At 42.0% G+C, this 26,572-nt stretch overlaps 1 protein-coding gene across 1 annotated transcript in view; it reads right to left on the reverse strand.

Moving 5' to 3' along the window:
* The window catches only part of GRM3 (glutamate metabotropic receptor 3), a 252,104-nt gene that overhangs the window by 117,374 nt on the left and 108,158 nt on the right, over window positions 1–26,572 (reverse strand). The gene's annotated exons all lie outside the window — the stretch shown is intronic.

The following is a 26,572-nucleotide window of genomic DNA, read 5'->3' on the forward strand; positions in this document are numbered from 1 at the left end:
CCATTTCCTCCATGAGGGAAGCGGGGTGGGGGTGGGGCAAGACACAGAAGAGTGCATAGTGTATGAATCTGCACATAGGAAAAAGCCAAAACCAAGTCAATGTCATCTCTGGTGTTGAAAGTGAGGATGGATGTCATGCTTGGGGATGTGGGAAGTTAGTGACTGGAAGAAGCATGAGAGCTCTTCTTGAGTGCTTGTAGCTTTCTTGTTTGACAGGGAGTATTCAGTTTGTTAAGATTCATCAATGCACAATTAGGATGGATACATAGTTTCAACAGATAAAGTGTATGTATATTATCCTTCAATGAAAATTTAAGAAGTAAAAGCAAGACTAATGTGAAAAAGGATGGTGAACATGACTGTGTGCTTTTTGAAGTGATTTTATGACAAATTGGTCACTGGGGTATTGATATAAACTTTACAACTGTGGGCTTGTTGACAGCTCCAGCCCTGATGAGAGAATCTCTTAATGCCGGGTGAGAGGCCCTGGTGGAAAATGAGGTGCCTTACTTCATCGAGAGTGAGTGTGGGTGATGCAGAGAGAGACCTCCTTCTCATTATAATAGGAAGGCAGGCACTTTGTCTTCCTTCCTGTATTTAAGCAGAAACCAGGAATCGGAGTGTAACTGACACATACACCAGTCACATGCAAACTGGTAGTCCGTCCCTGTGACTTAACATCTCAGGTAGGATGGGAGCAGAAAGGTGAACAGTGAGCTCCAATTAGTGGAGCTAAACTTCAGGCTCATTGTGAAGTGAGGGAACCAAGGCTTTCACAGTTTAAGTTCTGAAAAGCAAATGGAATTAATCTTTGACTTACTTATGTTCCAGTGTTGAAGAAATTCTGTTCAGCAATCTTAAGTAAATCATTTACTATACCATTACATGCCAATGCCTCTGGTAGATTCTAAAGATACAGGGATGAATGGATAGCATCCTGGCTACATACAGTAAAAATACGGTTTCTTGAGAACATGATAATCATCGAAAGCTAATGTAATGTAACCCAAACTGATTTTGGCAGAGCACTCCACTGTGCCCTGATGGGGACCCAGAGACTCCTGCCTTCATTGCCATAATTGTTTGCTCGTACACACAGGTTGCGCTTGATTACCATTTCAAGGCCATCCATCTGATGGGGTTCCAAGGGCTGCAGATACCACTGCCCTTTCCAGAGACAGTTAATCTCTGAGTATGACCATTCTGCCTTCTGTGATGCCTGGTGCCGTTTTAGATAACTGCCAAACTGATGCCTGCAGAGGCCAGCTCGTGGTCCAAGATCAAAGTGTCAGTAAGTAGCAGTCCTGAGAATATACCCAGGCATTTGCTTCTGTTGTCTTTCTTATGCTCTGTATTTTTGGTGACACTAGCCTTTCATTTAAAAGGTCACAAATAATTGTATAGAAAGTTGATTTTAATTATCCTTCTTATCCCATCTTTGAGGTGCACATTATTTTATATATGCTCAAGCCTTCACCATATCCTGACTGCTGTTTTGATCACAGCAGCTCTGAACTTAGCTTTCTTTTCTCTGTTGCCACTGTTAGATAACACTAATCTTCTCTTGGTCTTTGTTTCTGACTGCCAGTCACAGCCTTCTTCCAGTTGAATTTCACACACCTGTCTTATCTCCACTTCAGTCTGGTCGACATACTGCTCTCCACTTGTAGTCTTTACTTGTGGTCACTTGAACAGATTCAGACATCTCTTGTCACTCTCAATTTAGTCTTAGCATCACCAGTTTCCATCACTTTACCCATTCACTTCATTTCTGTTCTCTCTTACAGCCTGTTTTCTTTAGCTAGCTCCTAGGAAATACCAACATAACATTTGATGCTTTCTGTTGTCATTCTTAACTCAGAAGAGTTTTCTAGTCTGCACAAGTTAATTTATCGGTCAGCTTGTAGCACTAGTGAAGTCTCTATCATTTGATTTGTCCCAGTTGTATTATTCTACAAAGAACTTGGGTCACATGTTTGGCTATGGTCCGTACCGCAAAAGTCTGCTATTGGTCATAAAGTAAACTGCTGGACGTGCTACCTGGCAAGCTGTGAACAAACCAAACCTTTGGAGAACCGGTGGATCTGTGGAGCTTAGTAGGGTCTTCCCTTTCAATGGATGATGTGTTGCCAGGCAACACCTAGCAGGTGGGCCAGAACTATTTGTTGGCTAAATAAATGACTATTTTCTCCTTTCCTTCACACTTGACAATAAATCACAGTTTCCTTTTTCATTCGATCCTTCAATCCTGAATGGAAAAATAATTAACATTTTTGGAGCTTATTTGTAATTTGCACTCATTTACTCTTCCCAAGGTTTCTTTTGTAAATAGATGAATAAAACCAGCTTAAGGGCAGACTTCAGCACTTCATGCTCAGGACTGCTGAGTCACTGAGCAGTGGAACTGATCTGTCTGATTCCTAGTTCTTTGGCCTTCCTGTGTTGTTACTCCCTGTCTTTGAGGATTCTCTCCAGATATCCCAGTGGACAGATAAGAAAAGCATGACCTGTAAGATCCCATCAAGAGGCTTGAATGTCTTTCTGGGGCTTCTTTTTACTTGCACGCATTTGTGTTTGCTTCACTTAAATTCCTTAAGTATTATTGCCTCAAAAATATTTTGTCTCAAGTCTGTACAAGTTCCATTTTCATTTCAGAAGACTGTTTCCTCTAGGGCGAGACTCTTGGAAAGATCCTAACTAGGGGGGACGTCTTTGAAGATGAATTTGTTTCTATACCTGGTGCCCATTAGTCTTCTCAGCAGGGCCATCTTTGGAACTAAGTCCATCCACTGTCCAGATGTTTCTCTAACTTGTGGCTTAGCATGAGACATTTCCACCTTGCTATTTAGTGAACACATCAAGTAATAAGCTCGGGGAGTTTCAAAAGCCCTGAACTGCAGTTCCTGTTTGCAATTCCTGCAGAATTATCCCAGTGGCATGAATGCTGAACTAGCCAACCATCCCCTCCCCAGCATGCCAGTGACCCACTTCCCAGTGGGAGGGCTGTCACTTTACCAAGACTGCGATGGGACACACAGATGCTACCCACAGGATGGTATTTTCACATGACACCCAGAGGAAAATTGAATGCCTCGGCAAAGCAGATTTTATTCAAAACTATTATTTCTTCATTAGGTCAAAAACTTGTAGTAAGAATTAGAAAATGGGCTCTGATTTTATTGATGAGAAGTAGCACCTTTAGTTAAAACTGCACAAAGAATGAGCATGTTGGATTTCCTTAAATATTACTGACGCTGTGTGGACTTTACATGAAATCCCTTGCTAGTATGTTAGCATCTGAGTATGTTCAATGATGTTTGCATACTGATTGAAACAAAATTGCCCTCTGATACTCCCCTGGAATGCATTATTTGAGCTGTGAAGACTTGACATATCAAGAACAATGAATGACACTGTCTGACATAGGTGAATCAAAGGAAGATAAGTGTTCTTTTTGGCGTTTTGAGTGGATTCTGTGGCAGCCAGTGAACTACAGACAGTAGTCTAATTCCATGAAAAATTTCACGGTGAACCTCTTAATGTACTAGCTCCTTCCTCTGCTCCTTCCTCTAAACAGCCACTGTCCTTGGCATCACAGTTCGTGTTTTTGTTTTTGATATGTGTGAGTATTTGCAGATGATAAAATGTTTCAATAGAAGAGCTTTAGAAATAGCCTACTCTGACCCTTGGTCTTCTCAATTTTTCATATGAAGAATCTGAGTCCTGAAGAGAAAGGGGATCCCTATTTTAGGGTCTCTCACAAAAACTTTGGTTAAGGGCTCTTGCCCTGGATGAACTCTAGTCTGCATGTGGTGCCTATTTGTGAGTATCTGTGGATGTAACACAACACTAGATTCTTCCAATATATTTTCTTCTAGATAGAGACCTGTTGTGAATGTGTTAGTCAGTCAGTCATGTCTGATTCTTTGCAACCCCATGGACTGTAGCCTCCCAGGTTCCTCTGTCCATGGAATTCTCCACGCAAGAATAGTGGCTGGGTTGCCATTCCCTTCTCTAGAGGATCTTTCTGACTCAGGGATCGAACCTAGGTCTCTTGCATTGTAGGCAGATCCTTTACCTTCTGAGCTACCAGGGAAGTCCTACTTTTCCCCAAATGATTTGAAATTCCTGCTGATATTTTTCTTCCATTAGACAATATTGTCCCTTCCTGGGGGTACAGTTTGTTAAAGAAAGAATCAGGGGTACTAGCGCAGGTTAGCCAAGGCGGACAAAGAGGTCTTCCATTGTTGCTTCACAGGGATGGCTGGCAGCCAGCTGTAGGAAACACAAGGTGTATATTGGACATATGCTGCTGCTCTGAGAACAATGGGGAGAAAGGGAAAGGTTAAGACAAAAGCAAAATAATAGGTGTATCCACAGGCTGTCTGCTACCACATAGGGGGACAAATAAAAGGATGTCGCCTTGAGGAAGGCAACTACTACCAGCTCCTGAGCTTTTGAAAAAGGTGACGTTAAGCACAGGGCGACAGGAAGAACAGCAGCGGGGAGGACAGAGTAACAGAACGCTGAATGTTCCTCGCAGAAACCTTCGCTCCAGGTTGTGCTGCTTAGTGGGCTGTGAAATCACAATTAACAGAGCAAGGGTTTTGTAAGTGAGCCGAAGCTGCTTCCAATTACATCCTGCTATTAGCTGCATTTAGAACAACCACACTGAACAACTCTGTGGTCACTGGACTGTGATACGGCCTTGAAGAAATCATTAATAAAAACGTTGGATGATAGTATCCCTTGCTGTGTGGCTATTTTAGATCCTGGCCGTTTCGGATGTTTGCCAGGGTGGGCTGCTGAAGCAGGAAATGGGTTGAGCAGAATTGGCAACCAGAGCTGATGGTCCCAACATATTCCGACAGAGTCTGCCTGAGGTTTCCATTTACGTCTCTGCATACTTCTGCCAGGATTATACCTGGACTCTTGCATGCGGTTTAGGCGAAACCTCTTCAGTGCCTATTTGTAGGCAAATGAGTGGGAGCTCATAGCACACACTGAGCCTTTAAGGAAATAGAGGCTTTGATTTATGTAGAAGATCAAAGGTATTCAATATCACAATTGCCATTTAGGAAATACAATGAGCTCACAGAAAATATGGCTTCAAATATAAAAGAATAAATCCCCTGTCAATTTTCTCTTAAAATAATGGCTTTCAAATCCTTTTTGACCCCCAAGATATGAGAGGGTCCATTATCATGCTCTGAGACATGTTAGTGAGGGTCTAGAATCTGTAAAGGAGAGTGCATTTTATGGATGAAACATTGCATTGTTGAGTGCACTGAAACTTAGTTAAGCAGTTGTGGCAGTTGACTTTTCACCACATGGCTCAAGGGCGTCTGCTGAAATTTTTCTCTGGGTGATTGGATGTGTAATGGAATCATGGACACTTACATGTGGAAGTGAGCTTACAAGCTGTCTCCTCCAGTTCCTCTCAGGATCTGGAGCAGTGAGCAGTGTCGTCTGCATTATTAAGTCAGAACGAAATCAGAACGAAGACTAGAATTCAGTTTATGACTCCAGAGTCCTCTGAGCGTATTGTCTTCATGGGAAGAGTCAGTGGTCTTTGCTCTGCTCAGTCTGCAGAATCAGTGCAGAGTGGACACTGGCATCTGAAGCCTGTGTGAGACATTTGACTCCTAGCTGTTGTCAGGCCAAATTTGTGTGACATTTGCCAACCCTGTTATTCAAAGAAGCTGATTGTAAATGGTCTGCTTTACCCAAGAATCACTTAAAGTACCAGTAAAGTGATATAAGCCCTGTGAAATTTGGCCTTAGCAAATGCACCAGGCTAGAGATTCAGCTTGCCTTAGAAGGTGAAACAAATGTGATGAAGGCCATGGCTGGACTCTGATGAGTTACATGGCCTTGGGCAGTGTCTGAATTTCACTTTTCCAGTCTGTACAACCAAGGGGTTGAGCTGAATGGTCAGTGTTCTCTAACTTGCATATTTTGTTTTCCATCTTAAATTCATGGTTGACACATATTTCTGGAATTCTAGAGGTCTGTTTAACTTAACAACACTTCTCTCTCCTCTCAAATACAGCATAGACTTCTACTGAAGTCATTAAAAAATATATATATATATATCCTTTTCTGCATATGGTTAACCCCCTACGAGTCATGTATCTGGTTTGATTTCTCAGTTCAGGGCTATGTTAGACCCATCCTGCCATTCTTTGTTATGTGTTCTCCCTCCTTATCCACCAAGGATAGAACACAAACAAATTAGTCATAAGATAAAGATTAGAGAGGCTGATGAGGAAACAATTAGAAAATATTGCTCAGGTACTCGATATTTTTGAAAGATACTGAACATCTGAGGCCTACCTAGAAGAAGCTTTGTATTTTTGGCAATGTTAGAAAAAAAGTCAGGGAGAAAACTATGAAAAGTAAGAATAGTTATTAAGGGCCTATCTTGTGTGAAGTATGAGACTAGGAGACTAGACATAGCCATAGATTTCTAATTTGGTCCTCTCCATCAGTCATTCATTTAAACCAATGCTAATTAATGCACTGACATGACTGGCACTCAAGATACACAGGTGAATGGGACAAGTAAGGTCTTTGTCCTTTGTCCTAAAGTGAGCCATTTAATCAAACAAATATATTATCTTTAACTTTACTCCAAAGTTCCTGTGCTTTTGTAAAACTATGGATTTCTTCTAGAAGCTTTGGAAATATGACCTCTCTTTTAAAAATTCCTCCTAGCCATGTATATTAAAAAAAATCAGATGTGAATATATTCTACTATAATGATGACATGGCATATTTTGTCCAAAGAATTCTCACTCCAAAGGTCCAGTTTCTCAGTCTGTTAAGTTCTTGGTGAGCAGCTCTGCAGGACGGTGTTCACGTAGTGTTGGAATTGGAGGCAGAGCACGGTCATGTAACTACATCAAGGTCACTGAATGAGGTGGCAGAAAGTCCTAGATTCAAGGTGTCTGCAGGTGTCTAGGGAAGAGTTCTGGTTATATTTTTTTCACCTTTGTGACTGTTCAGTCCGATTTTCCAGTGTACAAATTGCCAGGTTTGGAGGGTGGTGTTCTAAATCTGAGTCTGTCTTCTCCAAGGTAGGCCAGTGCTAAAACAAGGGAGAGCTCTCTCTACCCTTGGCCAGTGCCCCACTCTACCCCAGTGGCGTGGCTGTGAGTAATTAGATAAAGCACACATCCCACTGCCCTTGGGGCCTTTGGGTACACCTGCCAAGTCAAATGCACTTTATCTCAGTCAAGCACTGGCCTGACCCTCTGCTATGGCCAAATGCCCAGGCAGTTCGCTGCTGTTTGACAAAGCCAACTGGAGAAGAAAATGACCCAAATGCCAGCACTGGGAGAGTTATGAGATGGAAAGGAAATTTCCATAAGGTAAAACGCAAATGAGAAAGCCTGGCTTTTCTTCGCCACATAAATCCGCCACTTATCACATGGGGCCATGTGATGCCAAGACAGCCAGCGGACCCAGACTTGGCCACAGCAGAGGGAACCAGCATGTACTGGTGTTGGCTAAGAGTCCAAGGCCTGGGCGTGAGGAATCAAGCAGAGCCCACTTCGGCTTCTGCTGGTTCCCATTCATATACTTCCAAGGGTGCTTTTTTGGGTATCTTTTGTAAGGCACATCCCCTTCTGTACTGTAGAGAATCTATCTCTGCACTTGTTTTGGTCACCATGCTAGAACTCTTGTAAGCTCCTTGGTGGTACAGTCACTTCCTCATTCCTCTGTTCATGCATGAGAATGCTGCCACACCTAGAAGGAATTTAACTCTTCCCTCTGAGATGGTGGTGCTCATCATCACCCCCACGTTGCTCTGGGAGCAGGAGGTTGGAAGCTTCTCCAGTGACCTTGTGGAAACTCCCAGCATGTGGTCTGCTTGGCATCTTTGTGTCTCCTTCTGAGCCTCACACTCCTATGGGTGCTATTTCCTCTTGGTGGGACTTAGTGATGGGTAGTTGTTCTTGCTTTCCATTGCAGAAAAAAATCAACAGCATAACTCTCTGTGATTTTTTTCAGGGGCCCAGACTATCTGGGAGAGACACCCATATGGCATTAGGCTGCTACAGCGGGCAAGAGCTTCTGGTTCCACATGTCTGCTATAGCTCTCCTTGAAGAAAAACTTTAGCATTGTTGAATGTGATCTTAAACAACCCTTGGTGTCTTAGTTTTCTTATCTGTGAGATAATGCTAATAACAGTTCCCAATGTTGTTCATAAACTTAAATGAGAAAATGCTCATGGATGTGCTCTGTTTTATATACACATATATATGTAAATATATATATAAATATATATATATATATGTATATAAAAGACCAAATACCTTACAGTGAAATATCTCATTGTCATTGTCTAAGCCAGCTCACTTCTTGAGGAATTACATATGAAAGTGACTTGGGTCAAATTTAAATTAATTAGTGTATTAGTGTGTATATAATAGATTTGGAGGAAGTGCTGAATGCTCCCTTCTCACTCACAGAGATCCTGGTGCTTAGCCTCTTTAACAAAGCCTGCAAACTGAAATTCTGCTATGAGATTTACTTTTTATACCCATAAGTCTCTTGTTATAATACAGATTCCACTGGCAAGATAAATATCACAAACATTTTTTTTCAATCCACAGAGGACATTTTAAGTACTTAGGGGTGAGTAGTTGCTAATAATATTTCTAAAAATAAGCATTGTCAACCTTCCAATTTATCCCTGGTCACAGGGATATGGTATGGTCAGGGTTACAGATTGAATATCATAATAAGAAAAACAATGTGATTTCAAAAGGGAAAGAAAATATGAGATGTGAACACTGTTTTTAGTAGAAAGGGAATAATGGAAGGACCATGGAGTTTCTATAAATTCTCTCTACTTTTTTGTAGTTTTCTTTTGATCTTTCAGAGACTGTGCTTTTCTGAATCATTGAGGTGCATCTCTGTGTGATAAGGGATAAAATGTACATCTTACAGATCATAGTAACTTGGAATATAGCACCTGCCTTTCCATTTCTCTGAAAAAGTTCTTATTTCAAGGCGAAAGCAGAAAATTTTAATTGAATCTTCTGTTGCTTTCATTTTCCATTCAGTTCAGTTCAGTTCAGTCACTCATCCTGTCCAACTCTTTGTGACCACATGGACTGCAGCATGCCAGGTATCCCTGTCCATCACCAACTCACAGTTTACTCAAACTCATGTCCATTGAGTCCGTGATGCCATCCAACCATGTCATCCTCTGTCACCCCCTTCTCCTCCTGCCTTCAATCTTTCCCAGCATTAGGGTCTTCTCAAATCAGTCAGTTCTTCGCATCAGGTAGCTAAAGTATTAGGGTTTCAGCATCAGCATAAGTCCTTCCAATGAATATTCAGGACTGATTTCCTTTAGGATTGACTGGTTGGATCTCCTTGCTATCCAAGGGACTCTCAAGAGTCTTCTCCAACACCACAGTTCAAAAGCATCAGTTCTTCGGCTCTCAGCTTTCTTTATAGTCCAACTCTCACATCCATACATGACCACTAGAAAAACCATAGCTTTGACTAGATGGACCTTTGTTGGCAAAGTCATGTCTCTGCTTTTTAATAAACTGTCTAGGTTGATCATAACTTTTCTTCCAAGGAGCAAGTGTCTTTCAATTTCATGGCTGCAGTCACCATCTGCAGTGATTTTGGAGCCCCAAAAAATAAAGTCTGCCATTGTTTTCACTGTTTCCCCATCTATTTACCATGAAATGATGGGACTAGATGCCAAGATCTTAGTTTTCTGAATATTGAGTTGTAAGCCAACTTTTTCAATCTCCTCTTCACTTTCATCAAGGGGCTCTTTAGTTCTTGTTGGCTTTCTGCCATAAGGGTAGTGTCATCTGCATATCTGAGGTTATTGATATTTCTCCCGGCAATCCTGATTTCAGTTTGTGCTTCATCCAGTCCAGCATTTCTCATGATGTACTCTGCATATAAGTTAAATAAGCAGGGTGACAATATACAGGCTTGATGTACTCCTTTCCTGATTTGGAACCAGCCTGTTGTTCCATGTCCAGTTCTAACTGTTGCTTCTTGACCTGCATATAGATTTCTCAGGAGGCAAGTCAGGTGGTCTGGTATTCCCATCTCTTAAAGAATTTTCCACAGTTTGCCCTGATCCACACAGTCAAAGGCTTTGGCATTGTCAATAAAGCAAAAGTATATATTTTTCTGGAAGTCTCTTGCTTTTTAAATGATCCAATGGATGTTGGCAATTTGGTTTCTGGTTCCTCTGCCTTTTCTAAATCCAGCTTGAACATCTGGAATCTCATGGTTGTACTGTTGAAGCCTGGCTTGGAGAATTTTGAGCATTACTTTGGTAGCGTGTAAGATGAGTGCAATTGTGTGGTAGTTTGAGCATTTTCCAGTATCTGACATTAAAACATACATACAGAGTGACTACTACATTGTTTATATTTTTGCATGAAACATATAATGTTTGAGAATTTACACTTTCAAAATGATGATGCCATATAGAACAACACAGTGAGAAAGCCCTCACTTTGTAGTCAGACTTGTGTTTTAATCATGACTCTATGGATTATAAGCTCTTTGACTTTGGGCAAGCTATTTAACATTTCTGAGCTTCGGTTTCCTCACTGGAAAGTGGTGATTATAATATTGACCTCTGGTTGTTCTTGTGATGATTAAACAAGATAATACATTCAAAATGTCTGGCATGTGGGAAACACCTCCAAGTGCTCCCATTGGTCTCCTTTTCTTAAATTCACAACTGTAGTCATGGAGAGCAGTCACTGAGAAGAAACAGAGCTCAGTTCTCCAGGCCTATAACACACTTTCCCTAGAGGGCTTTACAAAGTTCATCTTTATTTACAGTATGTATCTCTTGTGGGGGTGAAATGCAGTAAGAATCCTTTGCTCAAAGAATGCTTTGCTCAAAACCCTTCCATGGTTTGATTTCCTACCTAAGCATGTCTAAACTCTTCTTCCTGATTTTCAAGTTCTTTTAAATTCTCTGTACAGCGCCTTTCCAATCCTCTCTCTTACCATCCTGCCTTATTCTCTGTTACATATCTGCTACTTTACTCATGGTACGGCAGGTGGTGGTTCCCCAAAGTATTTCTGGTCCTACATGCTCTTCCAGAAATCTGCCACTCTCTCTCAAGAGGCGGAGTCTACTTTCCATCCTTTTGAGACTGGGTGGGATTTCGTGACTTCCTTATGAAGAGAATAAGGTGGAGATGCCAGCAGCTGTGTGACCTTAAGGTGTAAAAGGGACAAGGTTTTTTGCTTCTGCTGCTTTCTCTCTCTTGGGATGCTCACCTTTAGAGCCGGACACCTTACTGGGAAGAAGCTGAGCAGCACGTGGAGAGGCATTATGTAAGAGTTTCAGGTGGTAGCACCTGCAGGGGTCCCAGCAGACATCCAGGCTCCACCAACGCATATATTCCAGCACCCAGTCCTAGGCAGCCCCAGATAGGATGAATGGAAGAGAGGTGAAATGTCTCCATCAAGCTCTGGCAAAATGGCAGCTTCAGGAGGAAAATGTATGTCATCATCTTAAGCCATTAAGTTTTGGGTAGTTTGCTTCTCAGCAATAGAGACGCTTAACAGCTTGGGAGAACTGATTCCCATTTATATTTAAAGATTTTGATGGCAAAAGGCATTTCGTCTTTGTTCTGTGCTTGGAGGAGAAATCAGTGCTAGGCATATGACTGAGCGACTTCACTTTCACTTTTCACTTTCATGTATTGGAGAAGGAAATGGCAACCCATTCCAGTGTTCTTGCCTGGAGAATCCCAGGGACGGGAGAGCCTGGTGGGGTGTCATCTATGGGGTCACATAGGGTCGGACACGACTGAAGTGACTTAGCAGCAGCAGCAGCAGCATACAACATATAAAACAAAAATGGGCCTTGGTGATCATCTAATCGAATCATTCCAGAGATGAATTTTGGAAAATAGATATCCTGGGCCTTATTTCTTGTGATTCTGATGAAGAAGATCTGGGGTGGTACCCAGAAATATAGTTAAAGCCTTCTGATGAGTTTCTGGATTTGTAAACCACCAATAAGGGTTTACTCTTCTGACCTTAATGATGCAGAAATAGGTCCAGAGGCAGGGTGGCAATGCAAATAAGGTAGCAAAGCAAATGAGCAGAACTGAAGGTGGAACTCGGCTCTCGTGTCCCTCACACTGGCTTGGCTTTGGAAACACCTTTCTTCATGGATAACTCAACATAGTTGGCGATAGATGCTAACTCACTTACTGAACCACCTGTTCTGTGGGTAATTTCAGCTCTGATTTTACTTCAGTTAAGGTTCAAAACGGAGAAGCCAATGGCACCCCACTCCAGTACTTTTGCCTGGAAAATCCCATGGACGGAGGAGCCTGGTAGGCTGCAGTCCATAGGGTCGCTAGAGTTGGACACGACTGAGCGACTTCACTTTCACTTATCACTTTCATGCATTGGAGAAGGAAATGGCAACCCACTCCAGTGTTCTTGCCTGGAGAATCCCAGGGATGGGGGAGCCTGGGGGGCTGACGTCTATGGGGTCGTACAGAGTCGGACACGACTGAAGCGACTTAGCAGCAGCAGCAGCAGCAGCAAGGTTCAAAAGGTCCTTTCAGGTGGTCTTAGTTCAGTAGTTACCAAAATGAGCACGATCAGAAACACCTGGAGCAGGCCTTGACTCGCAAATGGCCAGGCTCCACCCATAGCGTTTCTATTTTTGGAGAGCTGGCAAGCGCTCCGGAAACTGAATCTCAGCAAGCTTTCAGCTGACGTGGACACTGCTGGTCTGGGCTGGCTCTTTGAGAATCACTGGTTTAGCTCATTCCCTTCAGGTACAGTTAAGATGCTTTTACTTTCTAATTCCGTCCAAATGTAGCAAGTTGGTATACGTATGTAGTTGGCCCTTGAAAAACGTGAGCTTGAATGCGTGGGTTCACTTACAAGCGGATATTTTTAGTAGTAAATACTAGGGTACTGCATGGTCTGTGGTTGGCCGAGCCCGCTGATGTGGAGGAGCCCTGAATGCGGAGGAACTGTGCATTTGAAGGCAGACTATAAATGATACACGTATTAACCTCTGCATTGATTTAACTGTAATATCAACCAATTTAGGAATTCTTCTTCTTTTTTGCCTCCTAGAGACAGAATTGTTCGTGATTTATGATTTTTCTTTTAGCTTTTTAGAGATGGCTGGGGTGTCAGCTCTGACCAAAGCAGTTTCCTCAAGTTTAAGTGATGCTTTTGGCTGAGTGGGCCGCAGGTAGCACGCACTCAGAGACCTGGGAGTATTGATTCTTGGATGTCCGTCGATCGGCACAATAAACAACCCATGACACCGAGGGAAGTATCAAATCTCAACAGTTCGAAAATGTCAGGCAGCCGGTCTGTAGGCTTAGCCACTTTTTCGCTCTTTCCTTATGATCCTTAAGTACCTGAAATATTTCTATGCTCTCACAAGGTCTGGGAAGAAAGGGCTCTTGAAAACTCAGCAGGAGGGGGAAATAGTGGCATTGAGAGGACTGTTTTCTCTTTGCAGGACTGCCAAGGTCAGTCCACACTAATACATGTATTTCTGCCTTCATCTGCCTGCAAAGGTTGAATTAGACATGAACTGTGCAGGTTGATCTCTACCTCTGCAGTTGACATGCTTACAATGCTCTAAAGAATAGAACACCACAGGGACAAGTGGATGAAGTGAAAATCATTTCCATCACCCTGGGAGGAAGATGACACATCAGTCAGGCAAGTTCTGGATGAATGAAGTCAATGAGTTGGAAGTCTTTGCAATAGGGCTTCTTTCTGCTTTTTCAAGTCTTCAGACAGTTAGAAGATTGATTTTTGAAATAACCAAAGAATTTTAAGAGTGTTTTTGCTTCACTGAAATCAACGCTAGCTTACTTCTCCCATAATTCTACTTTTGAATTTTGAATTGGTTCTTGAAATTTCCTTATGCACTTAAAAAAATTCAGTTGGGTTTCAGATCACAAACTGTCTTCTGCAACTTGATTTTGGATAGGCAGAATTTTTTTGTTTTATTTATTAAAAAAAAAATCTGGTTGGTTTTTTAAAATTTTATTTTATTTTTAAACTTTACAAATGTTTTTCAATGGCAACAAAACTTGCTATTTTAAGTTTTATATTGTCAAAAATTCTCGCTTTTTAAATGGACGTAGTGTCCATGTTTGTCACTAAGTCCAATGCAGTTTTACTGTGGAATGTTTTACCTCATCTTCTGCTCCTTGGTCTTGATTTTCCAGGTTAAGAGAGCATGAGTTACTCCTAGAATGGGTTACTCTAAGGAAGGACAGGTTACATTTATTTTTTCTCCTCACAGTAGAAGCTGGACTAATGGAATGGTTATCAGATCTTATTAACTAACTGTTCAGCTGTTACTAACTTCACAATCGGAAAATTTTCTTTTTTCTCACTTCCTACAGTTTTTCATTCATAGTAGATGTACTATTTTTCCTCATTTATATCGGGTTGCTTTTTCTTCCTGATTTGTAAGTTTTCTCATTTATATTTGGTTTGCTTAAATTTGATTACCCTTGTGGACATTTTCTTCAGGTTTGGATGTTTTGTTTTTGGTGTTAATTTGAACTGTAATAATAATAGCTAATATTTTTGAATGCTGACAATTGTGTCAGGCACATTTTGTGAATCCAAATATTATTTTGTTTAATCCTCACAACTTCCTGGTGAACTAAATTATACAATTATTCCCATTTTAGAGATGAGGGAATTGAAAAGGGAAATGAAAATATGTAAGTTCCCAAAGAACATAAAACTGGTTCAATTCAGTTCAGTTGCTCAGTCATGTCGGACTCTATGCGACCCACTGGACTGCAGCACGCCAGGCCTCCCTGTCTATCACTAGCTCCCGGGGCTTACTCAAACTTAGGCCGTTGAGTTTGAGTCGACGTCGGTGATGCCATCCAACTATTTCATCTCGTAAAACTGGTAGAAAGGACTTAATCATTTACTACTATATCCTAAGTAATAAGTCTACTTTCCTCGTTTTCTACGGGTAATTTCGGCTCTGATTTTACTTCAGTTAAGGCTCAAAAGGTGCGTTCAGGTGGTCTTAGTTCAGTAATTTCCAAACCGAGCACGATCAGAAACACCTGGAGCGGGTGTTGACCCACAAATGGCCAGGCTCCACCCATAGCGTTTCTATTTTTGGAGGTCTGGCAAGTGTTCCCGACCCTGAAATCTCAGCAAGCTTCCAGCTGGTCTGGGCTGGCTCTTTGAGAATCACTGGTTTAGCTCATTCCCTTCAGGTACAGTTAAGATGCTTCTACTTTCTAATTCCGTCCAAATGTGGCAAGTTGGTATATGTGTGTAGTTGGCCCTTGAAAAACGCGAGCTTGAATGCGTGGGTTCACTTAGAAGCAGATATTTTTAGTAGTAAATACTAGGGTACTACATGGTCTGTGGTTGGCCGAGCCCGCTGATGTGGAGGAGCCCTGAATGCGGAGGAACTGTGCATTTGAAGGCAGACTATAAATGATACACGGATTAATCTCTGCATTGATTTAACTGTAATATCAACCAATTTAGGAATTCTTTTTCTTCTTTTTTGCCTCCTAGAGACAGAATTATGCATGATTTATGATTTTTCTTTTAGCTTTTTAAAGATGGCTGGGGTGTCAGCTCTGACCAAAGCAGTTTCCTCAAGTTTAAGAGATGCCTTTGGCTGAGTGGGCCGCAGGTAGCACGCACTCAGAGACCTGGGAGTATTGATTCTTGGATGTCCGTCGATCAGCACAATCAGCAACCCATGACACCAAGGGAAGTATCAATCTCAACAGTTCGAAAACTTCAGGCAGCCGGTGTGTAAGCGTAGCCACTTTTTCGCTCTTTCCTTATGATCCTTGCTCGCTGCAGTGGTTCTGATGGCGCTGAGAAGTGATCATGTATCAAAGCCTCTCTAGTCTGTTTTCGGTTCATTGACCTTTCTCATTGTCTGCTCCTCAGTTTTTATCAGAGGCAGCCTTCTTGGCTCCATGTTTTGTTCTGTTGGTAGAACCCTGAATTGATGGCCATTACATGATTGATTGTATGAAGTGTTTAGGAAAGACATGAGAAGATGAGGGAGACCAGAGGTTCCAGAGAGAACCAGCTACACCGTGTGGGAGTAGGAAGGGCAACATTCTTGTAACAGGTCAGCAGAGACCCTCACAGGGCACCTCAAAATGAAGAGACCCAAGTGTGCCTCCCCTGCCCTTCACCTACAGCTCTGCAATCTGATAAATGTGGGCTGTGGAAATGGTGCTCTGATTTAAAGTGTAGGTACACTCTGTAACTCTGAGGTAGTACATGGTGCTCTAGGCTTCTTTCAGTACCAGTCATGCAGTTATAAGGCACTGAGTTGACAAGTTCAGAAACCTCCCAGTGTACCCCCAGTGCCTCCTGCCTCAGGAGCCTGGATTCAGAATGAAAATGAGTTGTGCTTTGGAGTTTGTGAAGTGTGTGATCCTGGGCAAGTCATGTAACTTTTCTGAGGCTCTGTTTCCTCATCTATAAAATCTGTAAGATGAGGGAAAGAACATCTGCTTCACATGGACGTTGTGAAGGTGAAATAAAGTTAAGTGAGCTAACTGAAGAGCAATGTGTCTGGCTTTATATTTGACTTTCGAGTTCTGTTATTACCTGATACAGTGAATTCAGCTTTGTATCTTGTATTCTAAGATTTGACGTCTGCCACAGTCAGGCTAGTTTCCTCCCAGTGCCATGAGCATGGCACTTTGTTCTCCTTGACTGTGTTTACAAGTGTCCATGCCTTTTCCTTGCTGAGCTAAAAATGTGGAGATTTGGTGTGTCTCAGGATGGTTTCATTTTCTGTTCTATCTGGGAGCAGGAGTTGGCTGAGGAGGGGCAATGGCTGTGAATATAGGCAGTGGAAAATCATTCCATCACTAGTTTCTGAGACTCTTTTCTCTTTCCACCCCTGGGGTGGGCACTGAGCATCCTTAAGAGAGAAATCTATGGCTCCTTCCTGCTCTTACTTCCTTGCCATTCGGCCAGGGATGCTAAATGCTCCATCACATGGCTGCCCACAAAATATTCCCAACAAAGCAGAACTTCTAAAGCTGGGAAATGTTTTTGTGTCAGATCTGACAAAGGAGTATCTAATTGGTGGGGAAAATGTGTACCGTAGATTTCACAGAGAACAATGTGGGTCATGTGAGAGTATTTATCCTTCATAATAAGAGTATTTATCCTTCTTGTCTGGTCTGCCAGCTTATAGATTGTCTGCTGCTAACGCTGACTGTTTCATTATGGCTTTACCAATATATTTCGACCTCTTTTCTTCCATAGCTGTTTTAAAGACTATATTGGTTTATATCATGCCCTGCACTTGCAGAGGCCATGTGAACCTTATAAACTACTAGCAAAGCTGCCCCTCTGTAAATTTCTGGAGATCTCTGTGTCCCAGAGATATGGCATAAAGAATATTTTTATTAGACTCCTCTCAGATATAATTTTTTGAAGATGAACAAACTCTGGTAGATCAAAACTCATGTTGAGAGAGCAGTTACTCTCCTTAATACTATTAACAAGCCAGGCCTTTCATTATGTGCCTGTTTTTGTGTTACATGCTTGCTCATTTACTGTTTGCAAGAAACCTACGAAGTAGGTGTGGTTAGTTCTGTTTTACAAGTGAAGTAGCCGGCGTTCAGAGGAGTTCAGTAAGGGTGAGAAGAGCACAGGACTGGAATCTCACTCAGCCTTTTGTTCTGAGCCTAGTTCTGTATTCTCTTGTGTCCTTGGGCAGGTCAGCAAGCCCTAAACTTGTTTTAGCATCCATAAAATCCACTGTTTGTGATAATACATGTCAAGTGCTAAATACTTGCTTGGTCCTTGACACTTGTTAAACATTAATTCTCACCAATGAGAAGCACAGTCAGGAGTCATCTGAAACTTTCCATTTCCTAAGTCCATCCTCTTGAGCCCAAGGCTGTGCTTGTTTCTATTCCTGTGCTGAACTAAAAATCTGATCCGGCAAGGCAGGTGCCTATGGCTATTTATGAAAGAACCACAGAAACTATCATTTTTGAAGTGGAATTAGATGGTTTATATGCCTTAATAGTGACTTCTGGACTTCTGTCATAAGAGTTAAAATAGGCATAATTTTTTTTAATGATGAATGTATTAGAAGAATTTCATTAGGTATGGATTCAATTAAAAAAAAAAAACAAACACACAGGCAAATTTTGCTAGAGCTCTGGGAAAGTGTGTCAGTTATTCACCAAATCTAGTTCTTCGTCTCCTTGGATGCACTGAGCAAGATAATATACCCCAACCTCCTGTGCCTGAATTCAGCCAATGGAAGGTGAGTGGGGTATGGCTCCTGTAAACCTCCTCATTGGGTTGTCTCCATGTTCTTTTTCCTTCCCTGCTAAACTGAAGGAAAGCACAGGAGCCTTGGAAGCCAAGTGCAAAATGTGGCACAGCCATACATGAAAAATACCTGGGTCTCTTTGGATCATGCTTGGGTAACTGCTACCCATCCATCTAAAACACGCCAGTGGAATTTACATGAGCAAAAATAACTTTCTTTTGTGTTGGGACATAATCCCTCTTGGGATTTGTTTGTTACATTAAACAAATGTCTCACAAACTTTGGCAAGGATGCCAACCAGATTGATCGAGAACCTGCCTCTTTTAATGAGTCAAGGTTCACCACCTGCTTGCAGGAAAAATGAACTTGCACACGGCCCCTGGAGACCACCTTGAATCTTTTCCACCTTTCTGCCTGCCAGCCTGTAAGGATCCTCACACACCTCCCATTAGAATCAGCGTGTATCCATCAGCTTTATCCCCTGTCCATGTGCTCTTCAGTGCTATCTAAGTGTTCCTTTGTATTATGTATCATCATATCATATTGTACTATATCATAGCAGTAGGACAGTTCAGATAGAATTTGAAATTTAATTCAGCTCACAACTGCTTTAAACACAGTGGGAAAATAAGCTGGGAAGACCTGCGGGCTCCTTGTGCTTCCACTACTTAATGACCACATGCTGCTGCTGCTGCTGCTAAGTCACATCAGTCATGTCCAACTCGGTGCAATCCCATAGACAGCAGCCCACAAGGTTCCCCCATCCCTGGAATTCTCCAAGCAAGAACACTGGTGTGGGTTGCCATTTCCTTCTCCAGTGCATGCAAGTGAAAAGTGAAAGTGAAGTTGCTCAGTCGTGTCCGACTCTTCGCGACCCCATGGACTGTAGCCTACAGGGTCCTCCATCCAAGGGATTTTCCAGGCAAGAGTACTGGAGTGGATCGCCAGTGCCTTTAGCCTCAGGCAAACCTCTTTTTCTCTTAAACTCAGTTTCCTTGTCTGTAAAATGTGATCAGTTCTTATGCTGCTTCTCTCCTGCAATGCTTTGAGGATGGACATACTATTTATGTGAGTTTTCAAGGAATTGCAAAGTACTCTATATGGCATTATAACTAATATTTATATAAAAATGTGCACCCTGGAAAATCCCATGGACAGAAGAGCCTGGCAGGCTGCAGTCCATGGGGTTGCAAAGAGTTGGACACAATTGAGCTTTTCACACTTTTCACTTTTGCAGTCTTTATATTAAAATGGTATTTAGTACTTAGTCCGATTACCCAATTTCTTTTTATTTGTGAAAGGCAATATGGTGTATTAAAACAAATTGATAGACATCTTTATTGGAATCATACATTCCAGTGCTTACTAGCTGTATGAACTAGGACTTTATTGAACTAGTAGCTTCATGGCTTGGTTGTATTATCTGAGTTTTAGTTAATAATGCCTACTTTGCAGAGAGTTGTGAAGCCAAATAAATGCTTGCAAGTTAGGCATTGAAAAATATAAAAAATAATATATTTGAAGGATTTGCAGCAGGTCAAGATAATTCCAGCATTAGTAACTATCTGTATGCATATTAGCAAGTATTTAACAGTGGAGGCAAGGAAGCAGATAATACTGAAGAATTAGAAGTCACCATCCAATTGGAAGACAGATGAAGTGTCTTAGAGAGTATCATGCTAACCATGGGAATATTATTTTGTATGACTTCTCAAATTTCTAAATCTGTGTAATGTTTGTAAGAACTAATGCTTCACATAGTTTCTTATACTGAGGAGTGCAGTGATTGACAGCCAGGCAGATCTGCTCTTAAGTGAGGACTGAAGGCTGAAAAGGAGGCAGGGTAGCAGCAGGGAGATCACATTGTCACCATCAACCATGTGTTGTCACTCTTTCCCAGTCCAGCTGTGTTAACACAGTTTCTCGTCAGATCCCGGTGGTCTCTTGTAGACGAAGCTTCCCTATCACATTGAGATTTTGATCCAGTTTCATATGCAAATAGAGAAAGACTATCCTCTCTACTCCCTTCTTTCATTCCCTTCCAGTCATTTTAACAAATATGTGAGACCATTACTGATAGTAATAATGATACACTCTCACACATTATAAATAGAAAAGCTTTTGCAGTAGTCACGTGTTATTCTCTACTGCATATAGGGGGAGGAAATTCATTTGAGTGTGTGTACAAGAAAACTGAGCCAGTGTGGAAGTTGCAGAGTGGAAGAGGAGAGGAGTCAGAGGGAGCTGTGGGAGTGGAAATACAAATAAAAATGATGGGTAAAGAGTTACCCCGCGTCTGAGGTCAGGGGCGGTGGCTGGGAGTAGCTACCCCACACCCCCATGCCTGAGGCCAGGGGCGGCGGCCGGGAGGACCAACCCCACGTCCAAGGAGCTGTGGCTGCGCGGGTGCAGGAGGGCCTAGAGGAGCTATTCCACGTTGAAGGTCAGGAAGGGTGGTGGTGATACCCCTCATCCACGGTAAGGAGCAGTGGCTGTGCTTTGCTGGAGTAGCCGTGAAGAGATACCCCACGCCCAAGGTAAGAGAAATCCAAGTAAGATGGTAGATGTTGCAAGAGGGCATCAGAGGGCAGACACACTGAAACCATAATCACAGAAAACTAGTCAATCTAATCACACTAGGACCACAGCCTTGTCTAACTCAATGAAACTAAGCCATGCCCGTGGGGCAACCCAAGATGGGCGGGTCATGGTGGAGAGATCTGACAGAATGTGGTCCACTGGAGAAGGGAATGGCAAACCACTTCCGTATTCTTGCCTTGAGAACCCCATGAACAATATGAAAAGGCAAAATGATAGGATACTGAAAGAGGAACTCCCCAGGTCAGTAGGTGCCCAATATGCTACTGGAGATCAGTGGAGAAATAACTCCAGAAAGAATGAAGGGATGGAGCCAAAGCAAAAACAATACCCAGCTGTGGATGTGACTGGTGATAGAAGCAAGGTCCAATGCTGTAAAGAGCAATATTGCATAGGAACCTGGAATGTCAGGTCCATGAATCAAGGCAAATTGGAAGTGGTCGAACAAGAGAAGGCAAGAGTGATGTAGACATTCTAGGAATCAGCAAACTCAAATGGAATGGAATGGGTGAATTTAACTCAGATGACCATTATATGTACTACTGCGGGCAGGAATTCCTCAGAAGAAATGGAGTGGCCATCATGGTCAATAAAAGAGTCTGAAATGCAGTACTTGGATGCAATCTCAAAAATGACAGAATGATCTCTGTTCATTTCCAAGGCAAACCATTCAATATCACAGTAATCCAAGTCTATGCCCCAACCAGTAACACTGAAGAAGCTGAAGTTGAATGGTTCTATGAAGACCTACAAGAACTAACACCCCCCAAAAATGTCCTTTTCATTATAGGGGACTGGAATGCAAAAGTAGGAAGTCAAGAAACACCTGGAGTAACAGGCAAATTTGGCCTTGGAATATGGAATGAAGCAGGGCAAAGACTGATAGAGTTTTGCCAAGACAATGCACTGGTCATAACAAACACCCTCTTCCAACAGCACAAGAGAAGACTCTACACATGGACATCACCAGATGGTCAACATCGAAACCAGATTGATTATATTTTTTGCAGCCAAAGATGGAGAAGCTCTATACAGTCAGCAAAACAAGACCAGGAGCCGACTGTGGCTCAGACCATGAACTCCTTATTGCCAGATTCAGACTTAAATTGAAGAAAGTAGGGAAAACCAGTAGACCATACAGGTATGACCTAAATCAAATCCCTTATGATTATACAGTGGAAGTGAGAAATAGATTTAAGGGCCTAGATCTGATAGATAGAGTGCCTGATGAACTATGGAATGAGGTTCGTGACATTGTACAGGAGACAGGGATCAAGACCATCCCCGTGGAAAAGAAATGCAAAAAAGAAAAATGGCTGTCTGGGGAGGCCTTACAAATAGCTGTGAAAAGAAGAGAAGTGAAAAGCAAAGGAGAAAAGGAGAGATATAAACATCTGAATGCAGAGTTCCAAAGAAAAGCAAGAAGAGATAAGAAAGCCTTCTTCAGCGATCAATGCAAAGAAATAGAGGAAAACAACAGAATGGGAAAGACTAGAGATCTCTTCAAGAAAATTAGAGATACCAAGGGAACATTTCATGCAAAGATGAGCTCGATAAAGGACAGAAATGGTATGGACCTAACAGAAGCAGAAGATATTAAGAAGAGATGGCAAGAATACACAGAAGAACTGTACAAAAAAGATCTTCATGACCCAGATAATCACGATGGTGTGATCACTGACCTAGAGCCAGACATCCTGGAATGTGAAGTCAAGTGAGCTTTAGAAAGCATCACTACAAACAAAGCTAGTGGAGGTGATGGAATTCCAGTTGAGCTATTTCAAATCCTGAAAGATGATGCTGTGAAAGTGCTGCACTCAATATGCCAGCAAATTTGGGAAACTCAGCAGTGGCCACAGGACTGGAAAAGGTCAGTTTTCATTCCAATCCCAAAGAAAGGCAATGCCAAAGAATGCTCAAACTACCGCACAATTGCACTCATCTCACATGCTAGTAAAGTAATGCTCAAAATTCTCCAAGCCAGGCTTCAGCAATATGTGAACCGTGAACTTCCTGATGTTCAAGCTGGTTTTAGAAAAGGCAGAGAAACCAGAGATCAAATTGCCAACATCCGCTGGATCATGGAAAAAGCAAGAGAGTTCCAGAAAAACACCTATTTCTGCTTTATTGACTATGCCAAAGCCTTTGACTGTGTGGATCACAATAAACTGTGGAAAATTCTGAAAGAGATGGGAATACCAGACCACCTGATCTGCCTCTTGAGAAATGTGTATGTAGGTCAGGAAGCAACAGTTAGAACTGGACATGGCACAACAGACTGGTTCCAAATAGGAAAAGGAGTTCATCAAGTCTGTATATTGTCACCGTGTTTATTTAACTTATATGCAGAGTACATCATGAGAAACGCTGGACTGGAAGAAACACAAGCTGGAATCAAGATTGCTGGGAGAAACATCAATCACCTCAGATATGCAGATGACACCACCCTTATGGCAGAAAGTGAAGAGGAACTCAAAAGCCTCTTGATGAAAGTGAAAGTGGAGAGTGAAAAAGTTGGCTTAAAGCTCAACATTCAGAAAACAAAGATCATGGCATCTGGTCCCATCACTTCATAGGAAATAGATGTGGAAACAGTGTCAGACTTTATTTTTCTGGGCTTCAAAATCACTGCAGATGGTGTCTGCAGCCATGAAATTAAAAGACGCTTACTCCTTGGAAGGAAAGTTATGACCAACCTAGATAGCATATTCAAAAGCAGAGACATTACTTTGCCAACAAAAGTTCGTCTAGTCAAGGCTATGGTTTTTCCTCTGGTCATGTATGGATGTGAGAGTTGGAATGTGAAGAAGACTGAGCACCGAAGAATTGATACCTTTGAACTGTGGTGTTGAAGAAGACTCTTGAGAGTCCCTTGGACTGCAAGGAGATCCAACCAGTCCATTCTGAAGGAGATCAGCCCTGGGATTTCTTTGGAGGGAATAATGCTAAAGCTGAAACTCCAGTACTTTAGCCACCTCATGCAAAGAGTTGACTCATTGGAAAAGACTCTGATGCTGGGAGGGATTGAGGGCAGGAGGAGAAGGGGATGGCAGAGGATGAGATGGCTGGATGGCATCACTGACTCGATGGACGTGAGTCTGGGTGAACTCTGGGAGTTGGTGATGGACAGGGAGGCCTGGCGTGCTTCGATTCATGGGGTTGCAAAGAGTCGAACAGAACTGAGCGACTGAACTGAACTAAATTGAGGAGAAGAGGATGAGAAGAATTTGGCTAGATCCCAAACTATCCATGAATGGAAATACACCTCTGGGTGTACCTTTGTGAAGGGCATTTGCATCATTAGAGGGTGGTGTTCTAGAATGAAGCTGCCTGCAGAGAAATTTCCTATGTGACATTTATGGGCATATGGAGCTCTTTTTCTTTGTAAGTATGTTCTGGGACTCCCTAACCTTAACATGTCTGTGAAGAGATTAATGGCTTATGACTAATTCCATGTTATTGATGGAGAAAAATAGGGGAGAGAAACTGAATCCAAAAGCAATGTCTAAATTTTATTTAATTCATAATTTCGAATGGCAGAATTGTTAGCAGGCACCAGAACTGATGGATTTAGTGTTGCCTCCTACCTGCCTGGAACCTCTCCCAGAAAAGGAACTAATTGAGTAATGAACTGGCTCAAATCAGTGAGCAATAGAGGTGATGGAGAGATCAAAGGCTTTAGAAAGAGGTGTGCTGTGTAATTCATGCTGAGCTGCTGTTTAATCTATCCTTTTATCTTTCTTGAACAATTAGTAGTTAGAAGTAGAAGAAAATGACTCTTGATTATCTCAAAACTCTCTAGGACACCATTCATTTCACTGGATGCTGTATGGAGTCCTCAACCTGGCATCTTCCTTTTTCTATGTTTTTTGGCAACTTTTAGAAAGAAATGCTTGGCTTCAGCAAAACTAGATTGCTCCCTATTTCCCTGCTACATCTTTGCCTCGTTAGAAGTCCCTTTCTTTTGCCCAGTCTTTATAAATTCTTTTCTTGAATATACAAGTCAACTCTTATCTTATCCATGAGGCCCTTTTCTAACCCAGTGTTTGTGTGTGCGTTTCTAAACCTTGGCCCATCCCTCTGGAGTGACAGATGCTGCCCATCTGTAGGCTCATGTGTGCCTAGCACTTCCCAGAGGGAAGAATGACAAGAGCCTCAAGGCAGCTGTTTTCTGGGTTTAACCTCAGTCTTTTTTCCATAGACCGGGAATCCAGTTATTTGAGGGAGTGAGCTTGTAAGTCTCAGCCTTTACTGTTTCCCCATCCTTTCTTTCCTCATGGAGTTCCTGTTTATATATTCTTCTGTTTTAGTTTTGCTGCCTAGCATTTCGGTTTCCTTCTGAGTCTAGATTCCAGTGCTGTTGTCAGAGTCCATAGAACTTATTGAGCTCACACTAGCCCTGTGCTTTGGTAAGTGTGGTGCTAGATGTTCCTTCAGCTATTTCTCTATTCTGTGAAATGAATGGTCACCCAGGATGACCGCCCACCTTTCTTTAAGAGGTACTTAATTCTAGTCTCTAGTTGCCACTGACTCCTCCTGCTACCTGAATGACTATTGAAAAGTTACTGAATCTTTTTAAACTTGACTTTCCTCATATTGAAATTTCCTTTGTATTGATAGTATTACTTCATAGGACTGTTGGGAGAATGAACCTAGTTAATCCTTGGGACATTGCCTGCTGTACAGTAAATGCTCAAAAATGTTAGCTGTTATTATTGTTTATGATCTTAGTATCCTCAGCAATATGCCATCTCTGTTGAGGTACAGTCTCTGAGTTAAAATCTTCTGCTTAAACCACACCTAAACTTGCCACGCTCGTTGGACATGAACCACTGCCTCTGTTTCCACGTTTGTTTTCCCAGCCCTCCTTGTCATGAGCCTTAGGTTTATCTTCTCCTCTGGTTTGGGTCTGCCTCATACTTAGGTGTTCTTGAGTCCTGACATGCTAGGAATTTGATATTTCTCTTCTTAAGACATCTAGTACACTTTGCCTTAAAACTTATTTACTCATTTTATTCCTTCTCTGCTAAATTGTAGACTCCTTATGGTCAGGGACCTTATTATCAATTACATTCTTATTTCTCCTAATATATCTTATATATGGAAGATATATATTTTTTAAATAATTGAAATACTGTCCATGTAGAATGTAATACACATCATAAAATTTTTCTTTTTCTTATTGGAGTATAGTTGATTTACAATGTTGTGTTATTTTCACATGTACAACAAAGTGAATCAGCTGTACATCCACTCTTTTTCTAGATTCTTTTCCCATATAGGCTATTACAGAGTACTGAATAGAGTTCCCTTTGCTATACAGTAGGTCATTATTCAGAGAAGACAATGGCACCCACTCCAGTACTCTTGCCTGGAAAATCCCATGGATGGAGGACCCTGGTAGGCTGTAGTCCATGGGGTCGATAAGAGTCGGATACGGCTGAGTGACTTCACGTTCACTTTTCACTTTCATGCATTGGAGAAGGAAATGGCAACCCATTCCAGTGTTCTTGTCTGGAGAATCCTGGGGACCGGGGAGCCTGGTGGGCTGTTGTCTATGGGGTCGCACAGAGTTGGACACGACTGAAGTGACTTAGCAGCAGCAGGTCATTATTACTCTAGTTATCTACTTTATATGTAGCAGTGTG

The sequence above is a fragment of the Bos javanicus genome, chromosome 4 (assembly GCF_032452875.1).
Source record: "Bos javanicus breed banteng chromosome 4, ARS-OSU_banteng_1.0, whole genome shotgun sequence".
In the NCBI taxonomy this organism is placed as follows: Eukaryota; Metazoa; Chordata; class Mammalia; order Artiodactyla; family Bovidae; genus Bos; species Bos javanicus.